The sequence below is a fragment of the Zingiber officinale genome, chromosome 11B, assembly GCF_018446385.1.
Source record: "Zingiber officinale cultivar Zhangliang chromosome 11B, Zo_v1.1, whole genome shotgun sequence".
Classification (NCBI taxonomy): domain Eukaryota; kingdom Viridiplantae; phylum Streptophyta; class Magnoliopsida; order Zingiberales; family Zingiberaceae; genus Zingiber; species Zingiber officinale.
The window spans coordinates 26,140,424-26,163,502 of record NC_056007.1 but is presented as its reverse complement, the minus strand read 5'-3'; the positions used below and the strand labels follow the sequence as shown (position 1 = coordinate 26,163,502).

At 40.0% G+C, this 23,079-nt stretch overlaps 2 long non-coding RNA genes and 2 other non-coding genes across 4 annotated transcripts; 1 reads left to right on the top strand and 3 right to left on the bottom strand.

Moving 5' to 3' along the window:
• Positions 1-1,099: 1,099 nt before the first annotated feature.
• Positions 1,100-1,205, bottom strand: LOC122035543. The gene has a single exon (XR_006127090.1). It is a non-coding gene; the product is annotated as a small nucleolar RNA R71 (small nucleolar RNA).
• Positions 1,206-2,946: 1,741 nt separating this feature from the next.
• LOC122035566 lies at positions 2,947-3,052 on the bottom strand. Its single transcript, XR_006127107.1, has one exon. It is a non-coding gene; the product is annotated as a small nucleolar RNA R71 (small nucleolar RNA).
• A 2,616-nt stretch (positions 3,053-5,668) lies between these two features.
• LOC122034883 lies at positions 5,669-6,766 on the top strand. Its single transcript, XR_006126810.1, has 3 exons — positions 5,669-6,186; positions 6,283-6,562; positions 6,706-6,766. It is a non-coding gene; the product is annotated as an uncharacterized LOC122034883 (long non-coding RNA).
• A 3,940-nt stretch (positions 6,767-10,706) lies between these two features.
• Positions 10,707-22,785, bottom strand: LOC122033438. The gene is made up of 4 exons (XR_006126545.1): positions 22,305-22,785; positions 22,005-22,077; positions 21,228-21,293; positions 10,707-11,053 (listed from the first exon to the last, which is right to left on the bottom strand). It is a non-coding gene; the product is annotated as an uncharacterized LOC122033438 (long non-coding RNA).
• Positions 22,786-23,079: the final 294 nt, after the last annotated feature.

Below are 23,079 nucleotides of genomic sequence, written 5' to 3'. Positions count from 1 at the left end.
AGTTTTTATGTTTTACTTTTCATAGTTGCACTTAGTTTTACAAATCAATTGATTAGTTGTTTAGCTAATTCGTGTTGAGACATCTTTAGTGGTTATAACCAGTCCCTGTGGATATGATATCTTTCTTTATTACTGACAACGTATCCATATACTTGCAGATCGTTAACAAGTTTTTGGCGACGTTGCCGGGGACTGCGCTATAACATTAGAGAATATCAATTGAGTTAGACTAAACATAACTTTTCTTTTCATTAGCATAGTTGTAACTAATCTTTAGAATTCTGTTTTCATCACTTGCATATCTTTCTACTTCTTGACAATTTATTTTGTTGCGATTCTAATTCTAATTTAAATTATGCATTCTTGATTTCTAGCATTCTAGTCTTGCTTTTCTCTGTTTTTCTTTTGATTTAAATTTTTTTCTCTACTTTTCTTTTGTAGACATATCTTGCAATATGGTTCTTGTGTATGAGAAGATCAAACTTTGTAAAGGCATCAAGAATAACAAGAACTTATAAACACATTAGTTGATTAGCATATGAATTATTCTAGACATTTTTCTTTTTCCTTTTGTCTTTTCTTTCATGTTTTCATTATGCACTTTCTTTCTTGCAATTTAAATTCTGCATTTTCTTTCTTGCTTTTCATATTGCATTTTATTTCTTGTCTTTGATTCTTCAATTTTTTTCCTTCTAATAATTTTTTCTTGAATATCCTTGAGCACTAACATGTCAAGCAGGCCATGAGAATTTTTTCTGCACCTTTTTCTACAAGATTTTTATCTCCAATTATGCAACCTCAAATTGAAGCAGAATGTTTCCAACTAGACCCAGAGTTACTTTTCATGATACAAGGTCACAAATTTGGAGGAGAAGTATCAAAAAATCCTTATCTGCATCTTGAAACATTTTTAGAGATTTGTGATATGGTGAAATGTGAAGGAGTGTCAGCAGATGCAGTTCGATTGATATCATTTCCTTTCAGTATCAAGGATAAAGCAAAGACTTGGTTATATTCTCTCCATCCTCAAAGTATCACAAGTTGGGAGCAATTGGAGAAGTAATTTCTGAATCATTTTTCCCTCCAAGCAAAACAGTGTATATGAGGAATTGCATAACAAATTTTGCTCAGGCATATAGAGAATCATTATTCGAAGCATGGGATAGATTTAAGAGTCTTCAAAGACAGTGCCCTAATCATGTTTTTGAAAAATGGTTGATTCTGCACATATTCTATTTGAGAATTTCTTTCTCAGATAAGAGTTTATTGGATTCATTAGCTGGAGGATATTTTATGGACAAAAGTGTAGATGAAGAATATATGTTAATTGATCAAGTGACATTGAACCTCCATGAATGGTCGAACATAAGTTGGATGAAATTTCCCTTAAACATTCATGAAGTGCGAGCCATAAATGCTATAGAGCCTGTTAAACAAATTGTAACTCAACCATCTATGAGTCTTGAGAATCACAAGTCACAGAACAGGGAGTTCTCCCTTTTGGGAGAGAATGAGATTTGGGTGATTCCTCACCTTCTTGGAGGGATTTTTCGACGATCTAAGGGCAGATCTTCAACGAATCGACTTCGAGGAAGAGGATTGGATCCGAAGATCGTTCTTCATCGTATATAAGCTTTTCTTCCCTTTCTCTTCTTGGATTTTGGGGATCAAGATGCTTATAGTCTTCTAATCTTTGGGTTTCTTTTCTTGTTCTATGGATTAGATCTCTTTGTTCTAGGATGGAGGGAGTACTTGTAAAGTGATTTGATGAAAACTCTTGTAGATTTGCCAATTTCCTATTTCTAAGATGTTGTCTTGTTTTATATCTATTTGATCTTGTGTGGATTGTTGTGATTGGACTTAATTACCATACTTGATTGAATGTTTGAGTGTCTTGTGGATCTTGTAGAGGTAATTCCTCATTCGATTATCTGAGGGACTTACGTGATAGACAAGCCCGTGTAAGGACGATTGAGGGATAATCTCGAAGGGGAAATAAGGTCATTCAAGGGGATAAGATAGATTGGATGCATTAATCTTTTATATCTTGATATGGTTGGGAAGTAATGAATTTCTATGTTAATTTTCCGAAGGACGCACGTGACAGTCAAGCCCGTGTAAGGACATCATAGGAATCATTCCTAATTGATCACATTGGATATAGATTTTGGTCCTAGGCGGTTGTCTATTGCAAGAGAGAATTGGCAATCTTCTACAAATGAAGGACAATTGAGGAATATGACTTGGTAGATTATTTACATTGAATAATATTACAAAGAAACCAAAACTCCTAGAACATCCTTTTATCATAGCCCTTATTCCTGTTTTTATGTTATACTTTTCATAGTTGCACTTAGTTTTACAAATCAGTTGATTAGTTGTTTAGCTAATTCGTGTTGAGACATCTTTAGTGGTTAAAACCAGCCCCTGTGGATCTGATATCTTTCTTTATTACTTACGACGTATCCGTACACTTTGCAGGAGAACTTCTTCCTCTAGACCCTGAAATAGACAGAACATTTCATAGAAGAAGAACGTCACAAAGACATCAAGAAGAACAAGAACATTCTAGCATGGCAAATAGACCATTAAAGGATTATGCAGCACCTTATGCTAGAGGGTTTAGATCTAGCATTTCCAGACCTTCTGTTGAAGCAAATAATTTTGAGATCAAACCGGCTATTATTTCTATGGTGCAGTAGAATCAGTTTGGTGGAGGACCGCATGAGGACTCAAACCAACACTTGGAGGTCTTCTATGAGATATGCGGTACAATGAAAATGAATGGTGTTCCTTCTGAAGCAGTGCGTCTATTATTATTTGGGTTTTCTTTTAGAGACAGAGCTAGGCAATGGCTAAACTCTTTAGCTCCAAATAGCATCACCACATGGGAACAATGTGAGCAACAATTTTTGGATAAACTCTATCCACCTAGTAAAATAGCTCATATGAGGAATATCATTTCAAGTTTCAAACAAGCTGACTCAGAATCTTTATTTGAAGCTTGGGATAGATATAATAATGTGCTCAGACAATGCCCACATCATGGCTTGGAGAAGTGGTTAGTGTTGCACACATTCTATAATGACATTAATTATCATACTAAGGTGTCCCTAGATTCAGTTGCTGGAGGGACACTCATGAATAAAAGCCTAGATGAAGCTGAGGAAATAATTGAAAGTGTAACACAAAATCATCATCAATGGGCAAATGAGAGAAGTGGTGGCTATTCTAGTGTAAACCCAACAAAAGCATCAGGAAAGTTTGATGTTGATGCAGTCACTTTAATGGCTGCAAAACTGGATGCTCTTACAAAGAAATTAGAAAGAATGGGAACTAATTCAAATACGATCAATGTCATTGTATCTACTTGTGAAGTATGTGGGAGTACTGATCACTCTAGTGACTCATGTCCTTCGAAAGCTATCTTTGCACAAATCAATCAATTGGAGCAATGTGATGCAATCATGGGTTTTAATCAGAGGCACAACAACTCGTACTCAAATACATACAACCCCGGGTGGAAAAGTCATCCGAATTTTTCTTATAGAAATAATCAAGAGCAAGGACCACCTATGGGGGCAAGACTTAAGTTTCAGTCTGGGCAGCTGAATTTTCAACAACAACAATCTTTTCAAGGATTTCTAATGTCTAAAATTGAAAAGATGTTTGAAAAAATTATCTCAAATCAGAATGAAATGAAGCAAGATATTTTAAAGCTTACTCAGAGAATGGATAATTCTGAAAAATATCAAAAGATTCAGGATAGTCAAATTGCCCAATTAGCTTCTTCATCTTCCAGAGCACCAGGTCAACTTCCTAGAAAACTTGATATTAATCCTATGGAGCACTGCAATCGAATTGAACTTAGGAGTGGATGGACCTTGGGAGATCCCCAAGTGACTGCTCAAAAAGGGATGAACTTTGAAGAAGAGATTTCTCCATCAACATAAGAACCTATTCAGGTTCGAGAAGAAGAGGAGAGTACCGCTAAGGTTGAAAAGACTCTTCCACTTTGCTCACAAAGTCAAGTAGTCCCTTTTTCTTAAAGACTTGTTGTGCTAAAGAAGGATGAAGAATTTGACAAATTCTTGGAGAAAGTTAAAGAGATATGTGTTGAAGTTCCTCTCATTGATGTAATTTTACAAATGCCCAATTTTGCCAAATTCTTGAAGGACATCATGTCAAATAAGAGAATAAGAGGAGACATAGAGACCATAGCACTTACAAAGGAATGTAGTGCTCTTTTTGAAAGGAACATTTCCCTAAAGCTGAAGGATCTAGAAAGCTTTTATATTCCTTGCAACATAGGAGCTGAAGTTATTGAGAAAGCTTTTTCTGATTTAGGGGCAAATGTTAGCCTTATTCCTTATTCTATTTGTAATAAATTAGGTCTCAAAAATTTTAAATTTACTACTATGACACTGCAACTAGCTGACCATTCCTGTAGGTACCCTATGGGTATCGTTGAAGACGTGCCAGTAGAGGTAGGTGGGAGTATAATTCCCACGGATTTTGTAGTACTTGACATAGAGGAGGATCCAAAAATTTCAATCATATTGGGAAGACCATTCCTTGCTATAGCTGGAGCTATTATTAACGTTAAAAACAATAAACTGTCTTTGGTAATTGGTAAGAAAAGGTTGGAATATGATTTATCTAATACCTCTAACCATGCCCCTTCTCTTTTAAATGTTTGTAGCAGGGCAAATATTTACAAACTTGAGGAATGGAATTTCCATCCTCATGGGAGGCCACCAAATGAGGAGTACACTTTGGTGGAAGATATTAGGAGAAGGTCTCTCAACAAAAATGAGAAATGCATCTACCCTCCACGGGCAAGAAAAAGAGAGGAATGATCATATTAGTCGAGCTAAAGACCCTAAACAAGCGCTTCTTGGGAGGCAACCCAAGGGTTCTTTTAGTATTTTCAGTTTCAGTTTTCATTCTTCATTAGTACTTGTAATTTTTTTTCCTTGATTTCAAGTTGAAATTTTGCTTCCACGAACTGGCCATGACTTCTTCATGGGCATGGAAGTGTTGGAGAAGCAAGGAAGGAGAGATATTACCTTTTGCTAGCAAAACAAAGTTTGGCCGTGTGTCATACATGGCCAGGTATATCTTACAAAGAAGGGGGATGTTAGGGCCATGTCTACAAGACACCCGTGTACCAGACACGGCCGTGTAATGATTCTGGAGGGGGAAAGCATCTCGATCGTGTCCCAAACATGGTCGTGTAACGACCTGGAGGCAAAATCTGCACTGCCCGTGTCATCCAACACTGCCATGCGAAATTTCCCGAGAAGAAGAAGGGAGAGGTCGTGTCTCCGATACAGCCGTGTGAGATGGACCAAGGAGAAGATGGCTTAGGCCGTGCATATTTGCACTGTAAAATACCGGAAAAATGACGAATATTAATAAGGAAATTTTTCGAAATTTATGGACATTTTTCAAGAATTTTTCGGAGCTCGTACGGACGAGTTAATGGGGATAAAAATGGGGTCCGAAAAAAAAAACTGTTTAGGCTACCCAATTTTAATAAGGAAAAGTTTTATTTTTCTTTTCCTTTTCCCTTTTCTTTTTCCTTTTATTTTTTTCTCTCCTCGTTACTGTGCCGAGCCCGAGCCCTCATCCACTCCACTCTTCTTCTCTCGCGCCCGACGCCGGCGGTTTCTTCCTCCCGAGCCGCACACCCGAAGACCTTTTCTTCATCTTCTTCTCCACCCGAGCCGAAGCTTTCCCCTGCCCTAAAATCGCCGAAAGCTTGCTCTATGCCCACTGGTGCCGACGCCGAGCACTGCCGCTCTTCCTCAGCCCTAGCCGCCGCACGGGACATTGCCGGCCACCAGGACCGACCCAGGCCGCTGTCGCCGTGGGGATCCCAGCGCCGCCGACGCCCTTCTCCCGTTTCTCTCTGCCCTAGTTTTGCACAGTGTCACCGCTACCACAACCGGCAACCGGCTGTCCTCCCTCTGCCGACGCCGACTCCTCCACTGTGCAGTGCCTAGCCGACTCCTTCCTTTGTCCTAGGTTCCCTCTTGTTGCTGGATCCGAACCCTAACTCCTCTGGGTTGGGTTGTGGTCAGCCTACCCGACTGGTAATTTTTCCTACTGCGCCACCAGCTGCCTTCTTCCTGCTTCGCCACCAGCTGCCGGCAGAGAGAAAAACAAGGGCTATCGAGTTGGGTAAGGCAAATAAAGAGGTATTTCAATTGTTGATTTGGGATCTTATGTTGGATTTGTTGGCTGATAACAGTGGTATTTGTCACTGATTTCTCACAGCAGCTTCTCCGGATCTTGGCAGTAAGTTCTATAGGATTTGAGCAGTGTTGAGGCATCAGGGAATTTGGGTAAGGTTGGTGTTAAGTTAATTACTGTTGAGGTGAGTATGGGAAGATGAACTTGATGATTTCGATAGTTTGAGCTATTGGTATTACTTTTGTTATGTAAGCATAGGGTTAATTATATTAAATCCTGTGTAGACCTTATATGGTGATTTCCTTTGCAGACATTGTTGGAGAAAGCCCTAATCGCTGTGATCTTCCTTTTGTGTGATCCAGAGGTAAGGCTTAATGAATACAATCAAATATGTTGGTTGATTTTTGGTGTAATTAGGGTTAATAAAACTAACCTTAGATGGTCGATGGATTAGAAATTTATTTAGCTATTTGTTTATACTTAGCTAAATTATACTATTTATCACAGGACCTTGACGCGAGACAAGTTTCTTAACGTCCGGATTTGGACTGATTGGATCTTTCCTATTGGAGGCGGGTACCTCTTGACTTATCTTTTATGATATTGTCATTGGATATGCATAGTATTTTATAACTACATGCAATGAACATGTTTGCCTTTGGTATGTCACTGTTTGATATCCATAGCATGTTAGGTTTGTCACCTGTGATGTATCCGTGCTTATATCTCGTGATTTGTTGCCATGATTATCTTGTTACCATGAGTATTTTAGTTTCTAGAGTGACATACCATGCTTACTGAGGTTAGGACTAGGATTTGGATTGTTGTTTCTGGCCTGTGTATCTAGATTATCTGATACTTAGATTTTTGTGTCATATCAGATTTGTGTACCTCTATTTGTGTATCATATATGATTCGGGTGTTTAGACCCTGATTCTTTGATCTGTGTATATTGTTGGTACATATGCTATGAAAGAGGGATATGATTTGGGTCTAGGTTGTTATACCTTAGAGGACTAGTATACCCTAGATCCGTGGATTTGACTTACTGATACTGTGGTACCCATATTATGTATATATGGATTTTTCTATGCTGATCAGGATATTCCATACTTATTATGTTCAGGACATAGGATTTTTGATATTCTATCTGACCTGTGTACTCTAGATCTTGGTATGTGACCATCGCTTTTACAGTACCCATTTTGTATGTATGGATATGGTTATGTTGATCAGTTTTTGCCATGCTTAGTGTCATGCATCATGATTGCATGCTGTGCGATAGTCGACTCCATTGTTGTTGAGCACATCGCCAGTTACATGGATCTGCACACACCACCACTCATGGGTTAGTGGTCGATTCAGGCAGTGTGTGTTGCAGCAGGGACTTTGTTTGGCTCTGTTGGTCCGCTCATGGGTAGCGTGATGCAATGTGTTAGCCAGCAGGGATTCCTCCCCGTCATCGTGTACCGGGAGTTGAGAGCCTTGCGCTCCCCCATTTATGATTTGGGGTCACAGGACAGGAGTACTCCGACAGCATCCCGTCCACTCGGTCACTCATCAGGAGCAGTGACGACAGAGTGCACGGTTGTCACAGCCCTACCCACTCGGTCTCGCCATTTGTGTGTGAGATGACTGACTGGCGTCAGGGGTGACCAGGACGCATCATTGACATCATATGCATTGATGCATTTATTTCTTGTGATTGTGTTTACTGCATTTGTTTACTATTATGACTTCCCTGCATATGGGAACATGTCAGGATGTTTGGTAAAAGGATATCATGCATGCCCTATTTGTGGTGAAGATACCTTTCACTGGTTGCATCATTGTAGGAATATGTCATATTCAGGCCATAGAATTTCTACCTGCAACTCATCTTATCGAAGGCACAGGAAGTCATTCATGGACTCTATATTTTTCAGGTACCAGGTTATTTATGGTGTCGCTTGGAGCATCCTGTCTGCTGGTCCCCACGTCACATCAGAAGACTTATCGGTTTCACGTATGTTTTGTTTGTTTTATGTATCAGTTTGTTTAGCTCTGTACTCTGGTTTTATTTTTGGAGGGTTGATGTCGTTATGTGGTGTTTTGTATTTGTTATTGGTTGTGTAAGCCTAGCCGGCTAGCAGTTTTGTGTTTTGGTTTTGGTACAGCCGAGTGAGCTGCTTTATTATTAACTGCGTGGTGTTTGTTTTCTTTTATTGTATTATTCCAGCCTCATGTGGCTGAGGTATATAGTGTTTGTAGAAAAGTTTCAGATTGTCCGCCGTACAGGGGAGATGCTGCCGAAATTTCTTCGGACAGAGACTCCTCTGGGGCGTGACATGCACGGCCGTGTGAACCAACCCAAGGAGGAGAGGGCTGGGGCTGTGTAAATCTACATGGCCCGTGTGGTGTGACTTCCCTGGGCCGTGCATGTTATACATGGTCATACCTAGGCCATGTCGGTTGCATACCCTCACTTTCTCAAACATACTCTTCTCTTCCAAATTCCCTTTTTCTTCAACCTTTCTCCTAAACCTTCTCAGATTTAGATCTCAAACTCTTTCTTCTCCACAAACTTCATCGAGATCTAGACTTTTCTCTTCTCCTATATCCTAGATCTCCAACTCCTTTACCGCGAATGGCCTGCAATTGATTAGCTGATTTATCAGAGTGTCATTTTATAGTCAAGATAAACTAATACCAAATTACACTACAACCATTCCAATGGTTTACCCCAATCCATCTGGGTTGTGAGCTACTATTTATAATTTATAAGGAACTGATAATATGATATTTTGTATGACACCATACACCATGTTATTTACAATATAAATTAAATGGATAACTGCATTTAACTAAATGCAGATATTTGACCAATGTGATTCTAATTTTAAAATAAATATTTATACAAAAAGCTAGGCTTTTAGTATACATTCTAACAAGACTATCCCACTAGGCTATTCTCTTCATATCACCATCTAGGACTACTTGATCTTGATCCCATTTGTTATTATATGTATGATGATACTGAAGCGCTGGAATTCTGTTATGTTTAAATTTCTCTGTACAAAAATTATACAAGTACAGAACTTTTCCTAGCAACCCGCATGCTCAATCAGACATGTGTTTAATCAATCAAGCAAGTTCTTGATGGATCAAAGCACACCTTGATCAAAGTACAAGATCACTGGCCTCTTGTGTTGGTATTCAAAGTCGATACGAAAAAACTAAACTAATTACACAGTGGAATTAAAGAACTAGTTGTACCTTTCTTCGTAGCTAAATACCTCTTGATCTTCTGTCGTATTCTTCTCCTCTTCTTGGACGTCATGTGGGCGACGATCTACCAAGATAAAACCACCCTTCTTTTCTTCTCTTCCAAACCGCCGGCCACCAAGGAAAGCTCTAGGATGGGGCACCTTCTTCTCTTCTTCCTTTTCTTCCTCTTCTTCAAGTCGCTGCCCACCAAGAGAGATGGGTCTACCAGCCCTAAGCAAGGAGAAAGGGGGAAAGGGGCACCGGGCCAAGGCAACGAGGAGGGGGGGGCGTCGGCCTTAAGTAAAGATGAGGGGGGAAGGGGCGCTACCCTAGAGGGAGAGAGAGGTTCCACCGGCCACAAGCAAGGGAAAAGAGAATTGTGGAATTAGGTTTTAGGGAGTGTCACCTACTCTTTTTATAACCTTTGCCATCGGTTATAAAGAAAGAAAAATAACAGAATTCTATTAAGAAAAAATCTCTCTTTCTACGAAGGAGAAAACCAAATCAAAACCAAGTTAAACCAAATCAAGTTATGTTAAACCAAACCAAGTTAATTTAAACCAAACCAAGTTGTGGATGGGTGGATGCGAGGCTTTATATAGAGACTACAACAGGGACCTAGAGGAGAAATTGGTTTAGGCCTCCTAATGGCTTTGGCCTTCGTGTGTTCGGCCCGAACACCCAACCTAAGTCCATCAATAATAACTCATACCACTAAAGGGTTATTATTGAACTACCGCACCAATTCCATATTACAATATGGGCTCCTTCTTATCATGAGTGTGTTAATCTCCCTGTGTTTAAGATATCGTATGCCCGTTAATTGAATGAATTACTGACAACTCAATTAATTAACATTTGATTCCAAGAGTAGTATCACTCAATTTTATTATCATGTCGGACTAAGTCCACCTGCAGGGTTTACATAATAATCTTTATGAGCTCCTCAAGGGGGCATCATCAACCTAAATAATTAGGACACAGATTCCTTCTATAATCAACAACACACTATATAAACAGTACTATTTGCCAACTTATCGGGCCTATTGATTTAACGAATAAATCTCACCCATTGATAAGTTAAAGAAATAAATAAGTATATATGTTTGTTATTATATAGGGATTAAGTGTCACGCCCCAGGTAGTCCCCGTCCGAAGAAATTTCGACAACATCTCCCTTGTACGGGTGACAATCTGAAGCATTTCTACATACAAAATATACATCATCCATATGACCATCAGCCACATTCGGCTGGAATATATACACAACCACGCAGTTTATATCATCAGCCCACTCGGCTGGAACAAAATAAACACAACCACATAGTTTAATAAGCCTACACGGCTGAAAGTAAACACACAACAACGTAAACGTAGCGGACACCACAAAACAATATGAATATAAGACCAACAACGACACTAACAAAAATACCTGCAACCACCAGACTAAACTCCAAAAAAATCCACTGTGACTTGTTCAAAAGAAAAATATATAAAATTAACATGTCACCCGAACAGTAACAAAATCCAAAAAGAAAACTATCCTCGTGTGTGACGTGGGATTGGCAGCCGAGACTCTCCAAGCATCCATGACTCATCTACCTGTTACCTGGCGAAAGAAAACCAAATTGCGAGGTGGTGAGTATTTGAACTCAGCGGGTAAAGATAGATAGTGCATGAACATAAAATACAACTAGAAAGTGAGCCAAGAGTATATAGTCTCATAAAGGTAATAGCAGATACTTAAATAGAACCATAACAAATGCTCATACCTGAAACCATATCCTAGGCTAGATATAGAAGTTCGGAGGTAGTACTAATCTGCTACAGTATTGCTCAAACTATAGAGGAAATATGTAAGGTATATACAAACTTCCAATAGATAAGTTAGTCTAAACACCCACAACAGACATATATATATCTCAACATATATAAGCATATCAGCATAAGTCAGCTACAGTAGCATAAGCTAGCAACAACCACATGAGTAGGCAACAACAGCATATGCAAACAGCACCAGCCAAAGCAAGTATAATAACAGCGTATGCACGGATGGTCACCCCGCCCACATCTCTGCACCACGACCCCTATATGGTCAAGAGACCGGATCAATGACAACTGTACTACCCAAAGGCCGCCACTACTCTCGAGTGACCGGATGGACATGTTAGTAAGAGCCATAGAGCCAATCATTTGATGATTGTATTATGGACTAGTTGTATCATATTCTTATATAAATAAAGGCATTTGTTTTGGTTATTATACTTACTTGTATTGGTGCCAAATAAACTAAGTATAATAGCGTCCTTGAGTAGAAGGTTCTTACCTATATCAATCGATTGGTTGAATCGATAGTGAGATGATATAGGGAACACTACTCTTAATCATTCCTAGTCGAGTATTAACATTCAGGGACAATGTTAATGCAATAAGACTAGCATGTAGGTCAACTCGATGACTTGATCTCACAAGTTATGGATATAGAGATATCAAGTTGACACATGGGTATGCATTGGAGAATGTATAATGAATGACCCGCCATGAGAAAGTATCATGGATCGTTATATGAGTGTCATATACTTTCTCATGTGACTATTAGTATGACTACTAGTCCTTAGACCTGAAGTCACCATGGATCCCTACATAAGGAGTTATGTACTTTGGTTTCACAAACGTCACCCGAATCGGGTGGACTATAAAGCGATTCGTGTATGTAACAAATTACGGAGGGACGTGAGTGATTTAGATAGATCTATCCTCCTATATGATGGGAGTGACATCGATATTCTTGATAGAGTGAGACCACGGAGTGTGTCATGCCCAAATGAGTCAATATGAGATATTGAGCTCATTTGATTTAGTGAGTCTACTTGGAGTTCAAGATTTAGATTGGTCAGAGGATGACACGGTCTATGCCTCACATTGATCAATCTAGATGTCAAGGATAGAAGGACACTTGTCATATATTGTGAAGAGTCACAATTAGTAGTCACAAGGTGATGTTGGATCTCAACATTCTTGTAACTTGAGTAGTAATGATGTGTTACTAGATACCTCTCATTACTTATGATCCTAAATGAGTTTAGGGGCATTGCCAACGTTACAAGAACCTATAGGGTCACACACTAAGGACAATTAGATGGAGATTAGGTTCATATAATGAACCAAGAGGATTAGATTCATGTGATGAATCAAATTGGATTAAGAGTAATCCTAATTAGGCTAATTGAGTTGAACTCAAGTTGATTCATGTGTTCAATGAGTCTAATTTAGATTATGACTCAGTGAATCAATTTAATTAAATGAATTAGATTCATTATATTAAATTGGCTTGAATCAAATGGTTGGATTTGATCAACCATGAGAGAGATTTGGTCAAGTTTGACTTGACTTGAGAGGAAGAGGAAGAGTCAAGTTTGACTTGACTATTTGCCACCTCATTTGTGAGTTGGCATTAGGAGGACTAATGATGATGTGCCACATCATCATAGTTGGCACATGTGTGTGCCACCTCATGGAGGTTACAAATTCCCTCTTTAATGGCCACATTAGAGAGAACGGAGGTTACAACTCCAAGAGGTGGCCAGCCACTTTTGTTTGTGAATGGAATTCATTTTTCATTCAAGGCTCATTCAACTCATCTTCTTCCTCAAGCTCTCAACCTTTCTCCCTCTCCTCTCTTGGCCAAACCTTACCAAGGTGCTAGCACACCTTTGTGTTAGGTTTCTCCACCTATTCGTTCGTGTAGATACTTCTAGAGGGTTGTACACTTAACAACCTCGAGATCCGACATCACTTGGAAGAGCGGGATACGTGAAGGGCTTCGCACCAAGGGTAAAGATCTTCTCCTAATGTAGATTTAGATGTAAGAAACTCGTACTTGTAAATTTTGTTTTATTTTACTTCGCACGGATCCGGTGGCATGGGGGTTTCGGGGTTTCCGCGACACGAAAAAGCGATTTTCGCGGCCCGAAAGACCCAACTGTGGTATCAGAGCCATGTGCGAAGTCTTATACGAGTTTGTTTTGTATTTTTATGAAAAATAGAAGTTCTGTAATATTCTATAAATTTCCTATTTTTATAGTTTTTATGGGTATTTTTCTCGTAGAAGTGAAGCACAAGTGTTTCGACACTTGTAGGCTTCGACTATCTAGAAGATTTTTCGGAAACGGCAAGGTTTTGCCCCAAATCTTTTTGGGACAGCGGGCTAAGGTGCTGTAGGATCGCTAAGGAACACTCGCGATGGTTAGATCGCGGGTAGGGGCGCTGCCCCTGGCCCCGCAAGGGTATTCGTTCCGCGGTTGCGCCCGAAAACCCGCTAAACGAAACCGCCGGGAATTTTACTCATAAAAATTGTAAAAATTGTAGTAAAAATTACAGAAAATTATAGAAAATATATAATTTAGAATTATGTATCATTTTGTGATAGTCATGGCCCAAAAAGACTCAATCTGATTAGAAATGTGTTGTAATTCATAATACGACCTGCGTGCCGTCATGTGATGTGCGTGTTGTATATATAATTCGCGACCTGCGCGTCGTGCCTTTCTCTATTTTATATTGTTGTTGTAAATTAGTTTAGACTTGAATGTAACTCGAGTTTCAAAATTGTAATGTACAAAATTGGAGCCGTGGAAGGTCCACTCGAGGCGGAGTTACGAGGAGGGCGCGAGCAACACAAGGTGGTCAAAGGGAGGAGCTTGAGAAGCTGTTGACCCTAGGTTGACCATTCGATCTTCTCATTGGCTTGAGAAGATCGTAGTAGGGCCATGACTAATCACAAATAATTTAATTAATTACTTGTGTGTATGTGATGCATAATTAGTAATTAATTAGTGTCTAACGATTAGATTAGATCTAAATCGTGTACAAGATCCACCCTCTCGATTAGATTAGATCTCAATCGCGTCAACTCAAATGCCTACCGTGCCATGATACCTATCACTACCTCAATCACATATGTTGTTGAATCTGCCAAAGCAGAGCAACACATATTATCTTGGTAGGGTACGGAGGGACAATCTTTGTCCCGCCTATCAACGCATGGGTGAGTAGAGACCCAATTTGATTGAGTACAACTAGTTAAATCGAGTTTAACTGTAGGCATTCTTCCAACGGTTGGAAAGATAGGACATAAATCACATTTATATTAATTGTTGGGCGTATTAGCCAAAGCTAACTCAAGTTTTAATATAACTACGGATAATGATCCTATAAACAAGAGTTGCATAGAGATGTAATTGGTAAATCGTTACCTACCGATCATACTAAGTCTTGGGCGTATTAGCCAAAGCTAACTCAAGGGTTAGTATGATGTGGATCTTGTTCCACTTGAATTATAGAATTCAGTGGGAGCATCATTTAGTTAAAGGTCTAATTAAATGATTTAAAAGAATATGATATTTATTTTCTGCATTTTTCTGTTGTAGATAACCATGACGTCAAACACGAACACCTTCTCTCTGCGTTCTGTCCTTGACAAGGACAAGCTCAACGGAGCAAATTTCCTAAACTGGTACAGGAATTTGAGAATAGTTCTCATCCAGGAACGTAAACTGTATGTTCTGAATCAACCCATTCCGTAGGCTCCTCCTGCCAATTCCACACGAGCAGACAAAGATGCTTACAAGAAGCATCAAGATGACGTATTAGATGTGTCTTGTCTAATGCTCGCGACCATGAACTCTGAGCTTCAGAAGCAACACGAGTTGATGGGCGCTTACGATATGGTTGAACATCTTCGTCAACTGTATCAAGAACAAGTGAGGCACGAGAGATTTGAGATCTCAAGGGCACTATTTCAGTGCAAGATGTCATATGGGGCTCCCGTAGGCCCATATGTACTTAAAATGATTGGGTATATAGAAAACCTACAGAGGTTGGGATTCCCGCTTGGCCAAGAGCTGGCCACTGACATGATCTTGCAATCCTTGCCGGATAGCTATAGTTAATTCGTCTAAACTACAACATGAACGAAATTGACAAGCCACTGCCCAAGCTGCTTAGCATGTTAAGAACTGCTGAGCTGAACCTTATGAAGGTTAAGCCCCACTCTGTTCTGATGGTTCAGAAACACAAGGGCAAGGGCAAGCCCAAAGGCAAGGGAAAGTCCCAAGCCAAGGGCAAAGGCAAGGCACTAAAGCCTAAAGGAGGGGTCGCCAAGGATGCTACATGCTTCCACTGCGGTCAGACCGGACATTGGAAGAGGAACTGCAAGGTGTACCTGGAAGATCTTAAGAAGAAGCGAAGTGAGACTTCCACTTCAGGTATATATGTTATAGAAGTCAATCTATCTATTTCTTCATCATGGGTATTAGATACCGGATGTGCTTCTCACATTTGTACTAATGTGCAGGCACTGAGAAATAGCAGGGCATTAGCAAAGGGCGAGGTACACCTATGCGTAGGCAATGGAGCACGGGTTGCTGCTGTTGCTATAGGGACTTATTTTCTATCTCTGCCCTTCGGGCTTGTACTAGAGTTGGATAATTGTTGTTATGTGCCTGCTTTAAATAAGAACATAATTTCAGTTTCTTGTTTGGACAAGAAAGGTTTCTCTTTTATAATTAAGGGCAAATGTTGTTCTGTTTATTTAAAAGATATGTTCTATTGTAGTGCACCTCTGATGAATGGATTCTACATTCTAGACCTTGAAAGCTCTATCTATAACTTAAGTACCAAGAGGTTCAAGTCAAATGACTTGAATCAAACCTATCTCTGGCACTGTCGCTTAGGTCATATAAATGACAAGCGCTTATCCCAGCTCCATAAGGATGGTATGCTGGACTCATTTGATTTTAAATCTTATGAGACGTGCGAGTCATGCCTACTAGGCAAGATGACCAAGACTCCCTTTAGTGGGCACAGCGAAAGAGCAACTGATTTGTTAAGACTTATATATAGTGATGTATGTGGCCCTTTCAATGTCGCTGCTAGAGGCGGTTATAGGTACTTTATCACATTTACTGATGACTTTAGTAGATATGGTTATGTGTACTTGATGACACATAAGTCTGAATCCTTTGAAAAGTTCAAAGAATTCAAGAATGAAGTACAGAACCAGCTTGGCAAGAGTATTAAGATACTTCGATCAGATCGAGGTGGAGAATACCTTAGCCATGAGTTTCGTGACTATCTATCTGAGTGTGGGATTCTATCCCAACTCACTCCTCCTGGAACACCACAGTGGAATGGTGTATTCGAAAGGAGGAACCGTACTCTAATAGATATGGTACGGTCTATGATGAGTCACATAGATCTTCCGACATTCCTTTGGGGCTATGCTCTAGACACGACAGCTTTTATACTCAACCGAGTTCCATCCAAGGCCGTGATAAAGACACCATATAGGATATGAACTGGGAGTGATGCCCAGGTGTCTTTCATGAGGATTTGGGGTTGTGAAGTTTACGTTCGACGTCAAGTCTCATACAAATTAGGACCCAAATCTGACAAGTGCTACTTTATTGGATATCCCAAGGAAACTAAGGGATATTACTTCTACATTCCCAGTCAACACAAGGTAGTTGTGGCAAAGACTGGGGTCTTTCAAGAAAGAGACTTTGTTTCTAGAAAGACTAGTGGGAGTACGTTCGATCTTGATGAAGTTCAAGATGCGGACCATAGCACTGAAGCCTCGATGGAAGTTGAACTGGAACAACAAAGTGTTGTGGATGATGTTGTTCCACAAAGAGTTGAGGAACAACAACCAGTTCAAGTAGACTTACCTCTTCGCAAGTTTGATAGGGTACGTCGACAGCCTGAGAGATACTCATTTCTCCTGTGTGACCATGATGACGTTGTGCTCATAGAGGATGAGCCTACCACCTATCAGGAAGTTGTGATGAGACCAGATTCTGAGAAATGGCTAGAGGCCATGAGATCCGAAATGGAATCCATGTACACCAACCAAGTATGGACTTTGGTTGATCCACCTGAAGGGGTAAAACCCATAGGGTGTAAGTGGGTCTTTAAGAGAAAGACTAACATGGATGGACTTATCTATAAGGTTCGCTTGGTAGCTAAAGGTTTCAAGCAGATTCATGGTATTGACAATGATGAAACCTTTTCTCCAGTAGCGATGTTTAAGTCCATTCGGATCATGCTTGCTATTGCAGCATACCATGACTATGAGATATGGCAGATGGATGTCAAAACCATGTTTCTAAATGAAAACCTGCTCGAGGATGCGTACATAACACAACCTGAGGGTTTTGTAGATCCACAGAATACTGGCAGAGTATGCAAGCTGCATAGGTCCATTTATGGACTAAAGCAAGCTTCTCGGAACTGGAATCTTCGATTCGATGATGAAATCAAACAGTTTGGTTTCATCAAGAATGAAGATGAACCTTGTGTCTACAAGAAGGTTGTAGGGGCCATAGTTGTCTTCCTCATATTGTATGTGGATGACAGACTACTCATTGGGAAAGACTTCCCTTTGCTTCAGTCTGTCAAGACCTGGCTAGGGAGTTGCTTCTCAATGAAGGACTTAGGTGAGGCATCCCGCATTCTAGGGATACAGATCTATAGAGATAGATCTAAGAGATTGCTTAGCCTAAGTCAGAGTACATATATTGACAAGGTACTCCTTCGGTTTGCCATGCAGAACTCCAAGAAGGGATTTCTGCCGATGTCACATGGTGTGAGTCTTTCGAAGACTCAAGGTCCCTCTTCTAGAGAGGAGAGAGACCTCATGGATCAGATCCCTTATGCTTCAGCCATAGGATCTATCATGTACGCCATGCTATGTACTCGTCCTGATGTCTCGTATGCTTTGAGCATGACGAGCAGATACCAATCAGATCCAGGTGAAAGTCACTGGATAGCGGTCAAGAATATTCTTAAGTACTTAAGAAGGACTAAAGAATATTTCTTGATATATGGAGGCAATGATGAGCAAGCTGTAAAGGGTTATAGTGATGCCAGCTTCTAGACCGATCAGGATGATTATCGATCGCAGTCAGGGTTCATGTTTTGCATTAATGGTGGTGATGTGAGCTGGAAGAGTTCGAAGCAGGATACAGTCGTTGATTCTACGATAGAGGCCGAGTACATTGTTGCATCGGAGGCAGCAAAGGAGGCAGTTTGGATCCTCTAGTTCATCACTGAACTTGGGGTGGTTCCTAGTATCGCTGACCCTATTGAGCTCTATTGTGACAACAATGGAGCTATAGCACAGGCGAAGGAACCTCGCTCACACCAGCGGACCAAACACATACTACGGCGCTTCCATCTCATTCGAGAGATTATCGAGAGAGGAGATGTGAAGATTTGCAGAGTACCCACAGAGGCTAACATCACAGATCCCTTGACCAAGGCTTTGGCACAGAGAAAGCTTGATGGTCACACTAGGTCATTGGGGCTTAGAGCCTACACTAATTGGCACTAGTGCTAGTGGGAGATTGTTAGTTAGAGCCCTAGAGTCAATCATTTGATGATTGTATTATGGACTTGGTGTATCATATTCTTATATAAATAAAGGTATTTGTTTTGGTTATTATACTTACTTGTATTAGTGCCAAATAAACTAAGTATAATAGTGTCCTTGAGTAGGAGGTTCTTACCTATATCAATCGATTGGTTGAATCGATAGTGAGATGATATAGGGAACACTACTCTTAATCATTCCTAGTCGAGTATTAACATTCAGGGGCAATGTTAATGCAATAAGAATACCATGTAGGTCAACTCGATGACTTGATCTCACAAGTCATGGATATAGAGATATCAAGTTGGCACATGGGTATGCATTGGAGAATGTATACTGAATGACCCTCCTTGAGAAAGTATCATGGATCGTTATATGAGTGTCATATACTTTCTCATGTGACTATTAGTATGACTACTAGTCCTTAGACACAAAGTCAATCCCTCATAGACTTTGGTGGAACAACAACAATTTTAAGCAAAAACCGATGTTTTTGGGTATGTAACAAGTTATTCGAAAAACCGGTGTGTATGAGGGGATATATCCCTCCTATATGATGGGAGTGACATCGATATTCTTGATAGAGTGAGACCACGAAGTGCATGGCCATGCCCAAATGAGTCAATATGAGATATTGAGCTCATTTGATTTAGTGAGTCTACTTGGAGTTCAAGATTTAGATTGGTCAGAGGATGACATGGTCTATGCCTCACATTGATCAATCTAGATGTGTAGGATAGAAGGACACTTGTCATATATTGTGAGAAGTCACAATTAGTAGTCACAAGGTGATGTTGGATCTCAACATTCTTGTAACTTGGGTAGTAATGATGTGTTTCTAGATACCGCTCATTACTTATGCTCCTAAATGGGTTTAGGGGCATTTCCAACATTACAAGAACCTATAGGGTCACACACTAAGGACAATTAGATGGAGATTAGGTTCATATGATGAACCAAGAGGATTAGATTCATGTGATGAATCAAATTGGATTAAGAGTAATCCTAATTGAGCTAATTGAGTTGGACTCAAGTTGATTCATGTGTTCAATGAGTCTAATTTAGATTATGACTCAGTGAATCAATTTAATTAAATGAATTAGATTCATTATATTAAATTGGCTTGAATCAAATGGTTGGATTTGATCAACCATGAGAGAGATTTGGTCAAGTTTGACTTGACTTGAGAGGAAGAGGAAGAGTCAAGTTTGACTTGACTATTTGCCACCTCATTTGTGAGTTGGCATTAGGAGGACTAATGATGATGTGCCACATCATCATAGTTGGCACATGTGTGTGCCACCTCATGGAGGTTACAAATTTCCTCTTTAATGGTCACATTAAAGAGAACGGAGGTTACAACTCCAAGAGGTGGCCGGCAACTTTTGTTTGTGAATGGAATTTATTTTTCATTCAAGGCTCATTCAACTCATCTTCTTCCTCAAGCTCTCAACCTTTCTCCCTCTCCTCTCTTGGCCGAACCTTACCAAGGTGCTAGCATACCTTTGTGTTAGGTTTCTCCACCTATTCGTTCGTGTGGATACTTCTAGAGGGTTGTACACTTGACAACCTCGAGATCCGGCATCACTTGGAAGAGCGGGATACGCGAAGGGCTTCGCACCAAGGGTAAAGATCTTCTCCTAATGTAGATCTAGATGTAAGAAACTCGTACTCGTAAATTTTGTTTTATTTTACTTCGCACGGATTCGGTGGCATGGGGGTTTCGGGGTTTCCGCGAAGCGAAAAAGCAGTTTTCGTGGCCCGAAAGACCCAACAGGACAGGTGCTGAGTAGCTAACTAGCTACACAGCGAAGTGGGTCCTTGCTGCTCGCAACTCCAGCTACCACCAACTGCAAGTGACCGTGTGGGGCATGCCAGGACAAGCGGCATCAACTCTAGCTACCACTCTGTCGAGTTGCCGAGGATGCGACCCTGGTCAACGACTCTCTCGACAGTCTGCCATGATATGTCATTGACAGTATCTGCCTATTCTACCTATTCAAGGGAGAATTGGTCGTTGACATGTCTGCCATGATATGATGCACCAAATGCAACAGTCATCATATATATATATATATATAAACAAGAATCAGGTATGCTACATGAAGCCAGCATGCTCAACACAGAATAGAAATACACAACAATCAAAAACATGCAAACATGGTATCCATTATCTGCTAAATATCATAGATGACAACAAGAGACTGTATGGATATAGAAATGAATAACTCAAAGGTTTGAGTGGAAGTATCAAGCGCAAGAAAATAAGAGTGGAGTCAAGGTAAACCGGTCCTTATCCAAAAATAGCTCATGCATCAAGTTCAAAGAACTAAAGAGACAAAGTAAGAAGTACCCGCATTTAATATGTAGCTCGAGCTAAACAATCTCCGTGTCGGAGTGCTCGTCTCGAAATAGCGTCCTGTAAATCATATACTGTACAACTTTACTAATTTTATAAGCAACAACTAGCTAAACTCAAACCCAACTTAATTAGGAAAAAAAACCTTAATCCAACCATGAATCTCGATTCACCTAAATCCCTTGGTTAAATTAGATTTAATCCAACATCATCAACTCTTAAATTGATTCATTTAGCAATCCATTTACTAATAAGTCAGTTCAACATAAATTCAACCTACAAATTCATTCAATTAATTAATTTAAATTTAATCATATCATCCAATAAAAACCCTCGTCCACAAGTAGGATATTAAGTGTTATGTCCGGTTATGTTCTGTAACCATCATGTCTTAGCCTAGGACTATGAATCTAACTACCTACTCTCATAAGTATATATATCAACTCTCATGGCAACAAATAATTGCATTACTCTATTCATCCAAAAACAACCTAATTAGTCTACATCACTACATGTTGAACACTTAAATCAATATCATATTGAACCAACCTCACAAATCATCATACATAATATTGTGTGCAGATAACGATATAGATAAACTAAACCATGATAGAAGGTATAATATGTTACCACTACATCATTGCATAAACACACATCATATGATCTTTCATATATGCAAATTATCAAAAATCAACCATACAAGGAACAAATAGGTATATGAATACAACTGCAATAAAATACTCTAAGTAGATAGATCAACTAGTTTCTTACCACTGAGACATCATAATAATATAACTCTCTATGATATCCTACTCCATTATATTAGCAAGTCACCTCGAAGATACTGCATTGTTCAAAACTCCAAGTTAAAACAATGTAAACCTCAATCTGTGCTTTCCTCTTCTAATGAAATGCAAGCAAATAAAATCGTCATAATATCATCAATCCAATATGATGTCATCAAGATTGAATTTTCTCTTCTATATCCTCAACTGCCTTTACACATCTACACACCCAAAACCCACTACCATTATAGAGATTGACAACAACAAAACAAGAGTAAGAGTTTACCTCAATCAGTAACCGACGAGTGACTGCCACCTCTAAGCATCAATCAAAACACCAATCAAATAACTTCTACCACAAAAGGTTTTACCTCCCAATTGATCCCTGGGTATAGCCGAATCAATGGTCTCTGTGAAGAGAGAAGAGGTGGCGTCCACAGCTGTGAAGGATCCCGAGTGTCGGCGGGGGTTGTAGCATCACTAATCCCCGCTCGCGCAAAAGGGCTAGGGGACTACTCAATCGATCGAAGGGTGGAGGGGTAGCCTAAAGATCAACGGCTGCTGCATCCTATGGCATCGTCGGGTGGCATTCGGTTGGTGGCTCTCTTCACCGACGGTGATGGATCGAGTGAAGGGTGCTCACGGAGGAGTCGAGAGGGAGCAGAAGACTAACAAAGGAGGAGGAAGCGGCGTCGGGCACGACGCACAGCGCCGCCTGCGCGTGCGAGCGCGAGAGGGAGGGAGGAGGGTCGGCGATCGGTGAGCCAGGGCACGCTCCATGATTTTATAACTTAGGGATTTTTAATTAAACCCTAAATCCATTCCTCAATCAACTCCCACATCCGGGTATTCCAATCAGACCTTTCTCGAACCCATAAGTGTATCCCCTCTAAATACGTCGTACGAGCTCCGATTAATTCTATAAAAATTTCTAAAAATTCCTAAAAATTCCATTAAGGCTATTAGCCTATTAAACTTTATTATTTAATTATTATCTGGCTCGGTATTTTACATTACGAGGACACACATCTATAATAACAGAGGTTCTGTTCTTTTATATA